Source organism: Sus scrofa, chromosome X, assembly GCF_054392235.1.
Source record: "Sus scrofa isolate SSC_HxYL_T2T_F1_AM1 chromosome X, Sscrofa_HxYL_maternal_Yorkshire_Landrace_v2.0, whole genome shotgun sequence".
NCBI lineage: Eukaryota > Metazoa > Chordata > Mammalia > Artiodactyla > Suidae > Sus > Sus scrofa.
Window position 1 is genome coordinate 36976679 of NC_139401.1, and position 10581 is coordinate 36987259.

The following is a 10581-nucleotide window of genomic DNA, read 5'->3' on the forward strand; positions in this document are numbered from 1 at the left end:
TCAAATTCACACAAATTCATACTCAAAGAGTTCAAAACATTAGTAGTAGAAATGCTCACTGAAGTAGGGAAAGGAACAGATGAACACAGTGAGAACTTTAATAAGGAACCAGAAAATATACAAAAAGAACCAGTCAGAGCTAAAGAATACAATAACTGAAATGAAAAACACACTAGAAGGGATTAACAACAGACAGGGTGATACAGAAGAATGCACAGTGATCTTAAAATAATGGAACCCACTCAATCAGAATAGCAAAAAAAAAAAAAAATCAAGTTTAAAACATGAGAACAGTTGACAGGACTTCTAGGACAACATCAAGTGTACATTTGCATAATAGAGGTCCCAAAAGGAGAGGAAAGGAGAGGAGAGACAATTACAGATGAAAACTTCCCAAATGTGAAGAAGGAAACGATTATCCAAGCACTGGAAGCACACAGGGTCCCAAATATGATGAAAGCAAAAAGACCCACACCAGGAAATATCATAATTAAAATAGCAAAAGTTAAACAGAAAGTATAAATTCTAAAGGCAGCAAGAGAAAAACAAGAGTCATATACAAGGGAACCCCTTATAATGCTGTAAGTTGAGTTTTCTGCAGAAAGTTTGCAAGCCTAAAGTGAGTGACATGATATATTTAAAGTGATGAAAGGGAAAAACCTACAACATAAGATACTCTACCCAGCAAGATTGCTATTCAGAACTGAAGGAGAGATAAAGAACTCAGAGAAACAAAAACTAAGAGTTCATCAATATTAAGCCAACCCTAAAGAAATGTTAAAGAGTCTTCTCTAGGAGGAAAAGCAAAGGCTACGATAAGATGTAAGAATTTATAAGAAGGAAAAAACCCCAGTAGTAAAGGTGAATATATAGTAAAGACAGTGGATTAACCACTTAAGTAAGGTAGCATTAAGATGACAAGACAAAAAAATTGTAAAATCAGGAGTTCCCATCATGGCTCAGTGGTAACAAACCTGACTAGTATCCATGAGAATGCGAGTTCAATCCCTAGCCTCACTCAGTGGGTGCTGAGACCAGCTCAGCAGGTTGGGGCTGAAGAATGGGTGCTGTGAAACTTGAGACGTTTATCTTAATTAAAGGTGGGAACTGGGGGACTCAAGGTCTCAGGGACCAAGAGCGCCACCTCAAGAAACCACACTGCTTTTATTGCGATCTTTAGGATGACGTCAAGTGAGGAGGGGGCTAGAGGTTCAGGATATAGGGGTTTTTTTTTTTAATTATTATTTTATAACTTCTTTTATTATCTTAAAAGTCACATATCTGGTAGGTGGTTAAGCTTTTACTCTGACCTTTAGACATTTAACAATCATTAGCATTTGAGGAGGCTTGGCCTTAGCTACCTATGCATAGCATTCTGGAGAATCATCACTGTGCTTCCCCAAACCATCCGTTTGCACCTAGGTTTTCCTTGCTAATGCTTATTCTGCTAACGACCACTCATAAACCACTTGGGGCCATGAGGTTCCTTTTTCTCTTATTCTTAAGAGGACATATCATGCTATGCAAACAGCATGCCAATCTGCACAGGTCCCGCATGCCTAGACCAACACATTATGTCCTCATTCAGCTGACCCTATGAATAACTTAGGCCTTTAGGTCTTTGTTCTTAAGCTTAAGTCATTTACCAGCACTGCAACTGTTTTTAAGCAGGAAGATGGGGCAAAGTAAGGCAGGACAAGATAGAGTTTTCAGCATAGAGGCTAAGAAAATACTGTAGAAACATGTCTCGTTGAGAAGTGGGTTAAGGATCCAGTGTTGTCATAAGCTGTGGTGTAGGTCACAGATGTGGCTCAGATCTGGCATGGCTATGGCTGTGGCTGTGGCTAGCAGCTATAGCTCCAATTAGACCCCTAGCCTGGGAACTTCCATATGCTGCAGGTGTGGCCCTAAAAAGAACAAACAAACAAAAAAAGTAAAATCAACTACAAATATAGTAACAGTTAAGATGTAAACATGAAGATGTAAAATATGAATCAAAAACACAATGTTGGGGAGGAGAGTATAAAAAGTAGATCTTTTAGAACATGTTAGAATTTAAATGACTATCAGTTTAAAACAAGTAGATATAGTTATAATTCGACATATCTGAACCCCATGGGAATCGTAAATCAAAAATCTATAATAGACATACAAAAACTAGAGAGAACACAAGCATGCTACTAAAGAAAATCATCCAAACATAATGGAAGAAACTAAAAAAAGAAAAGAACTGAGGATAACTACAAAAACAACCAGAAAGCAAGTAAGGAAATAAGTACATACCTATCAATAATCACTTTAATTATAAATGGACTTAATGCTCCAATCAAAAGGAAAAGGGTGGATGATTGGATAAAAAAAGACCATCTATATGCTGCCTACAAGAGACTCATTTCAGAGCTAAACAAACACAGGCTTAAAAAGATGGGATGGAAAAAGATATTTCAAGTTCAAAGGGAAATCATAAGAAAGTGGAGGTAGCAATACTCGCATCACACAAAATAAACTTTAAAACAAAGCCTATAAGAAAACACAAAGAAGGACATTGTATAATGACAAAGGGATAGAACATAATGAGAAGGGGATATAACATTTGTTAACATATGTGTACCTATTATAGGAGTTCCTAAATATATAAAGCAAATATTACTAGATTTAGAGAGAAACTGATAATAATATAATAATACCAGGAAACATTAACACCCCGCTCTTTACATCAATGGAAAGATCATCCAGACAGAAAATGAATAAGCAAACAACAGTTGTAAATGACACAATAGAGCAGTTGAGCTCAAAGGACATCTACAAAACTTTCTATCCCCAAACAGCAGAATACACAGGCTTTTCAAGTATACATGGGACGTTTTCTCGGATAAATCACAATACTAGGCCACAAAATGAGTCTCAACAAATTTAAGAGGACAGAAATTACATCAATAATTTCTTCTGATCAGGAATTCCCATTGTGGCGCAGGGGTTAATGAATCCAACTAGGAACCATGAGGTTGCGGGTTCGATCCCTGGCCTCGCTCAGTGGGTTAAGGATCCAGCATTGCTGTGAGCTGTGGTGTAGGTTGCAGATGCGGCTCAGATCCTGCGGTGCTGTGGCTGTGGCGTAGGCTGGCAGCTACAGCTCCGATTGGACCCCTAGCCTGGGAACCTCCACATGCTAAGGGTGAGGCCCTAGAAAAGACAAAAAAAAAAAAAAAAATTCTTCTGATCACAACGGTATAAAACTGAAAATCATTTACAGGAAGAAAAAAACGTAAAAAATGAGTCAACAAAGAAATCAAAGAGGACATTAGAAAATGCCTTGAGGCAAACGATACAGGAAACACAACTTTTCAAAATCTAAGGGACACAACAGAAGCAGTTCTAAGAGGGAATTTTATAGCAATACAAGCCTACCTCAAGAAACAAGAAAAACCTCAAATAAACAATCTAACTTACTGTCCTAAATGAATTTGAAAAAGAAGATGAAAGCCCAAAGTCAGCAGAATGAAGGAGATAATAAATATCAGAAAGGAAATAAATAAAATAGAGCCCCCAAAATAATAGAAAAGATCAATGAAAACAAGAGCTGGTTTTTTGAAAAGATAAATGAGACAGATAAGCCACTAGCCATGCTCATCAAGAAAAAAAAAGAGTGAGGACCCAAAGAAATAAAATAAGAAATGAAAGAGGAGAAATTACAACCAATATCACAAAGATACAAAAATCATAAGAGAATACTATGAGCAGTTATGTGTCAACAAATTGGACAACCTAGAAGAAATGGATAAATTTCTATAAAAATACAATTTTCTAAGACTGAATCAAGAAGAAATAAATAATCTGAACAGACTGGTCACTAGCAGTGAAACTGAATTAGCAATAAATTAACTATCAGACAAGGAAAACAAGAAAAGAATTCCATTTAAAATTGCATCAAAAACAAGAAGAAAATGTAGGAATAAACTTAACCATGGAGGTGAAAGACCTACACTCTGAAAATTCTAACACTGATGAAGGAAATTGAAGATGATATAAAGAAATGGAAAGACATCCTGTGTTAATGAATGAAAAGAATCTGAAACCACAAAGACACTGAATAGCCAAAGCAATCTTGAGAAAAAAGAACAAATCTGGAGGTATCATAGTCCCTGACTTCAGGCTATACTACAAAGCTACAGTAATCAAAACAGTATGGTGCCAGCACAAAAACAGAAATACAGATAAATGGAACAGGATAGAAAGCCCAGAAATAAAGCCATGGATGTTATGGTCAATTAATCTATAACAAAGGAGGCAAGAATATACAATGGGAAAAAAATACAGTCTCTTCAATAAGTGGTGCTAGAAAAACTGGACAGCTACATGTAAAAGAATGAGATGAGAACATTTCCTCATACCATACACACAAACACAGAAACTCAAGCTAGATTAAAGACCTAAATGTAATACTAGAAATCATAGAATTCCTAGGAGAAAAAACTATGACTTGACATAAAAGCTAGCAGTATTTTTTTTTTGATCTTTTTCCTAAGGCAAAGAAAGCAGAAGAAAAAAATAAACAAATGAGACCTAGTTAAAACTTTTGCACAGCAAAGGAAGCCATCAACAAAGCAAAAAGACAATCAACTGAACAGGAGAAAATATTTTCAAATGATATGAGTGATAAGGGGTTAACATCCAAAATATGTAAACAGCTCCTACAATTCAACATCGAAAAAACAAAGAACCCAATTGAAAAATGGGCAGAAGGCCTGAGCAGACATTTTACCAGAGAAGACATACAAATGGCTAAGAGGCACATGAAAAGGCGCTCAACATTGCTAATGATCAAAGAAATGCAAATTAAAACTACTTGAGATATCACTTCATACCTGTCAGAATGGCTGTCATCAAAAAGACCACAAATAGCAAGTGTGTGCCAGGATGTGAAGAAAAGGGAATCCGAGTACACTGTTGGTGGGGATGTAGTAAACTGGTGAAGTTATTATGGAAACAGTATGGAGGTTTCCTAAAAGAAACTAACAATAGAACTACCATATTACCCAGCAATTTCACTCCTGGGCACATATCTAAAGAAAATAAAAACACTAATTCAAAAAGATACATGTACCCCAATGTTCGTAGCATTGTTATTTACAATTGCTAAGATATGAAAGCAACCTAAGTGTCCATCAACGGGTGAATGGATAAAGATATGAGGTATATATAGGTACAATGGAATATTACACAGCCATAAAAAGACAAAATTTTGCTATTTGCAACAACATGGATGGACTTGGAGGGTATTATGTTTCATGAAATCAGTCATAGAGGACAAATACTATATGCTATATCACTTATATGTAGACTCTAAAAAAGAAAACAAATGAATGAATATAACAAAAAACACACTTACAGACTTGGAGAACAAACCAGTGGTTAGCAGATTCCACTAGTAAGAAAGGGGAGATGGAAAGGGAGAGAAAAAGGAGTAGGGGCAAGAGGGGTGGGGAATTAATAGGTACAAAACTACTATGTGTAAAATAAATAAGCTATAAGGATATATTGTACATCATAGGAAATACAACCAGTATTTTATGACTTTAAATGGAGTATAATCTATAAAAATATTAAAAATCACTTTGTTGTACCTCTGAAACTAATATAGTATTGTTAATCAACTATACTTCATTTTTTAAAAATAAAGGAAAGTAAAATAATATCCCTGCAGTAGAAAGCCAAGCACACTCAAAAAAAGTTCAAGAAGAGAGCCAATGCAATCGAAGCATTGCAGGAGCTTTGGGGCAGACTGTGAGACTGAAAAGCTACTCTCTGAACAACAGTTCTGATTGCTGATACCATGCTCTGACCCTACCCCAACTTTCAGTGCACTGGATAAAGCCACAGTGGCATTTGATCTGCTTTAATCTCCCCAAACTACACTCCAAAGACAGTGAATTACTTGAAGGGAACCCAAATTAGAACAGATTTCAGACAACTGGAGACCTACACAACAGAAGGCAAACAGACACATCTACCCGAAGAGAGATCCACTCAAGTCTTCTGATGTCAGAAAAATGCCATGCTTTTGGCATCTGGGAGTGTCCTTATACTACCTCAAAGTTTCATGCCCTATATTCCCAAAGAAGATCACTTTCTAACCGACACACTCCATACTCCCCTACAGAGGAGATGCCTATTAATGAAATGGACTTTGAAGAGTTCCCCTTGTGGCTCAGTAGAAATGAACCTGACTAGTATCCATGAGAATGTGTGTTCCATCCCTGGCCTCACTCAGTGGGTTAAGGATCTGGTGTTGCTGTGGCTGTGGTGTAGGCCGGAAGCTACAGTTCAGACTCAACTCCTAGCCTGAGAATTTCCATGTGCCGCACCTGTGGCCCTAAAAAGCAAAAAAAAGAAAAAAAAAAAGAAAAGAAATAGACTTCACAACTGTAGATCAGATTCATGCAGGTTACCTAGACTGAGTCCTTTACTCCCAAATATTAATGAATATTTGCCAGATATTTGACAAAAATTAGAGAAGATCATGATGAACAAACAGAACTATTTCTGAAGAAAAAAATATAATATAGGATCAGAAGATAACTTTACCAAAAAATCAATTCATAGACTCAGAATTTTAAGGAAGACACTAGGTTTATAAAATAACAGGGTGCTAGAAAGGGAGCACTTAGAGAACAAGAGAAAGTCCTTGGGAAAATAAACAGCTGCAAAATTAAAAACCTAAGGGAGGAGTTCCTGTCGTGGCGCAGTGGTTAACGAATCCGACTAGGAACCATGAGGTTGCGGGTTCGGTCCCTGCCCTTGCTCAGTGGGTTAATGATCCGGCGTTGCCGTGAGCTATGGTGTAGGTTGCAGACGCGGCTCGGATCCCGCGTTGCTGTGGCTCTGGCGTAGGCCGGTGGCTACAGCTCCGATTCAACCCCTAGCCTGGGAACCTCCATATGCCGCGGGAGCGGCCCAAGAAATAGCAACAACAACAACAAAAAAAAAGACAAAAAGACAAAAAGACAAAAAAAAAAAAAAAAAAAAAAAAAAAACCTAATGGATGCCTGGTGCTCAGATCTGCATCTCCCCGGCCTCAGGCCAGCTTCGATGGAACTTGGGACACAGAGCTCCATCCTCCGTTACCCTCCAAGCAGTCCCGCCCCTTCGCCGCCCCACCCCACCCCTAGCCCCACCCCCGGCCCCACTCCCAGCCACGAACCGGAAGCTCCTCTCCCTTAACGGACCTGCCTTCCGGTCCATCCCTGAGCTGCCCCTGACCTGAGCCGCCCGCCCTTGGCCGCCCTCGTCAACCACCCAGAGGACACTCCGAGGCTGTTGCCCACCCCACAGACCTCACTTCTGGGCCGTCTTCACCTTGGCCCTCACACCCGCTGAGCCCGCACTGCCCGCCATGCTGCCCACGCCGCCCTCGCAGGTGCGCCACAACTACCACCCCGAGTGCGAGGCCGCCCTCAACAGCCTCGCCACCCTGGAGCTCCACGCCTCCTACGTGTACCAGGCCCTGGCCTTCAACTTCGATCGCGAGGATATGGCCTTGAAGCACCTGGCCTGCTTCTTCCTGCGCCGCTCCCAGGAGCACACCAGGCGCGCCCAGGAGCTGATGAGCCTGCAGAACCGGCGCGGGGGCCGCCTTTGCTTCCACGACATCAGGAAACCTGACCAAGACAACTGGGAGAGCGGCCTCCAGGCCATGCAGTGCGCCCTGCACCTGGAGAAGCACGTCCACCAGAGCCTGCTCGACCTGCACCAGCTGGCCACCCACAAGAACGATGCCCAGCTCTGTCACTTCCTGGAGAGTCACTACCTGGACCAGCAGGTCGAGTTCATCAAAGAGCTGGGGGACCATGTCACCATGCTACACAGGATGGGGGCCCCGGAAGACAACACAGCCGAGTACCTCTTTGACAAGCTCACCCTGGGCGACAGCCACAAGAAGAACTGACCCTGGACTGGCTTCCCCGGCGCCACGGGGTGACTGCCCAAGGTCACCATGCCTGTGTGCACACACTGCAGTTTTGCCCTTGCAGAAAATGTTCACTTAAGTCTTCTTTAACTTTTGGTATTTCTTCCAATAAAGTTATTGGTTCTTAAATAAATAAAGGTCTCTGGTTAATGCGTGTGTGCAAAACCCTCACCTTTTATATTTTAAAACAGGTATCCAGGAGCCTCTGTACCTACCCATGCCCCAGACATGTGCAGCTCAGCATCTCCACAGATGGAGGGAGGAGGTGTTCCATAGGAACCTGGAAACACACAATCAATCTTCCCCTAATAAACAATGTAGGTATTTGGGGGTGGGGGCTGGTGAATGTTGGTACCTATGAGTAGTAAAAGTATAGCAACATATATAAAAATCATCATAGTTGTCCCCCTGGAGGAAGAATGAGAGAAATGGGGTGAGTCAGGGGTTAAGATAAAGGGTTCTTCAATTTTGCTTGAAAGTTTTGCATTTACTAAAATATGTAAATGTTATTGTTTGTTGACTCTGGGAAGCAGGATGGAGACCCCAGAAGCCAACTTGGCAGAGTCACTGTTTGACACGCTCACCCTGGGTGACAGTGATAATGGTAACATGGGCTGGTTTGCCCATGCGCACATGAGTGACTTCCGAGGGCACCGTGTTGGATACACAAATTGCCCTTAGGAAACATGCATATGCAGTATTTTCTTTCAGTTGTACCCTTTCTTTCATGAAGGGAACATGGTACCCAAAACCCAAATTACCTCGACAGAAGGACTGAAAAAAACTAAGGTCAAGGTGAAGGTCAATTTGTGATGCTGAATAATAAGTAGAACAAATATCCCTGAATGTTGGGACAGTGATTCTGGCTGCTTTGAAGACTACAAGGGAGTGAGGGAGAGTCAAGGCTGGCAGTCACGTTCAGAGAAACTGTAGCATGTCCAGAGAGACAACGGTGGCTTCAGTTGCAGTACTGGCTATGGAGATGAAGAGATGTAGACAAATTGCAGATGAACTGGATGAGTCTACAAGATGCACTTGATGGACCAGAGGTGAGGAAGGGGAAATGGTAAAAATACCCTAGGTTCAAGTCTAGATTTGAAGGCTGGCTGCTGGTCCTGCTATGTATTAATGTGGAGATGTACGCAGAGGAACTCAAGGGGCCGGGAAGGCATGTCATGTAAAATCTGAGACGCCTTTTAGACATCCAAGTGGAACTGTCACGCGGGTTGCCAGAAAAAGGAAGCTGGAGCTCAGGTGGGATGTCAGGCTCGGAAATAGACACATGGGGAATATTAGCCTCTGTAGATGGTGTTGAGGTCATGGAGTGGAAAAGCTCACCAGAAAGGAAGTACAGGGACGATGGCACAGCCAGCCCCAAACCCAGGGCAGCTTGAATTCAGAGGATGAGCTGAGGTGTTGCAACACCCAGAGGGCTTTTGCTCCCAACTGGACCATTCCCTCATTCCAGACTGGGACCACCTGTGTCTGCTTGGAACTTGTCTCAGAATCCGCCCGTTCCTAACCTCAGTGTGGTCTCTGGTTTCTCTTTTCTAGATGTGGAGAAGCATTAGCCTATTTCTTTGTCTTTTTGATTATGGGTAGAGAGATGTTATTTCTTTTTTTCCTTTTTTTTTGTCTTTTTAGGGCCACACTCACAGCATATGAAGTTCCCAGGCTAGGAGTTCAATCAGAGCTGTATCTGCCTGTCTACACCACAGCCACAGCAACGCCAGATCTGAGCCGTGTCTGTGGCCTACACCGCAGTACACAGCAACACCAGATCCTTAACCCACTAATCAAGGCCAGGGATCGAACGCGCATCCTTATGGATACTAGTCAGGTTTGTTACCGCTGAGCCACGATGGGAACTCCCAAAAGATGTCATTTCTGAGTAAAAACATTTTCCAAGGAAATGATAGACCTGCTTTTCTATATATATTTTTTCCCTATTCCTGTTTTAAAACACTTCCCCTCTCTCAATCTATTCTCTATTTGACCAGATGAAATGTTTCCCTGCAAACCTTAAATTTGTCTATGTTTCAGAAGAAATACTCAAAACATATTGTTTCTTCTGTGCCATGTATAATCTATGAAGATCAAAGTTAGAAATTTGCAGGCTTTGTATCCTATCTTCAGAGACATATGGGTAGCTTGAGTCTTTTTTAGAGCTAATAGATTGCTTTTAATATTTACTAAAATATGAACTAGCTAAGCAGTGACTTCTTTCTACATTTCCCCATGACTGTGCTTTAATACTTTCTTAAAAATGAGGATTATGCGAGTTCCCATTGTGGCTCAGGGGGTTAAGAACACAACATGGCGGCCATGAGGATGTCAGTTCTATCCCTGGCCTCGCTCAGTGGGTTAAGGATCTGGCTTTGCTGCAAGCTGTAGCACGGGTCACAGAGGCAGCTTGGATCTGATATTACTGTGTCTGTGGTGTAGGTCTCAGCTGCAGCTTCAATTCAACCCCTAGCCCAGGAACTTGCAAATGCTGCAGGTGTGGCTGTAAAAAGAAAAGGAAAAAAAAAGAGGATTATGCCCCTTTGAGTTTAGTTTCCAGAAAACGGTATTGAATGGTATTGCCCCTTTCACATTTCTTAAACTTATTCTTT

At 41.2% G+C, this 10581-nt stretch overlaps 1 pseudogene across 1 annotated transcript; it reads left to right on the forward strand.

The window, feature by feature from the left end:
• Positions 1–7222: 7222 nt before the first annotated feature.
• LOC100625618 (ferritin heavy chain pseudogene) lies at positions 7223–8034 on the forward strand (annotated as a pseudogene). Its single transcript, XR_014835669.1, has one exon. The product of XR_014835669.1 is annotated as a ferritin heavy chain pseudogene (transcript).
• Positions 8035–10581: the final 2547 nt, after the last annotated feature.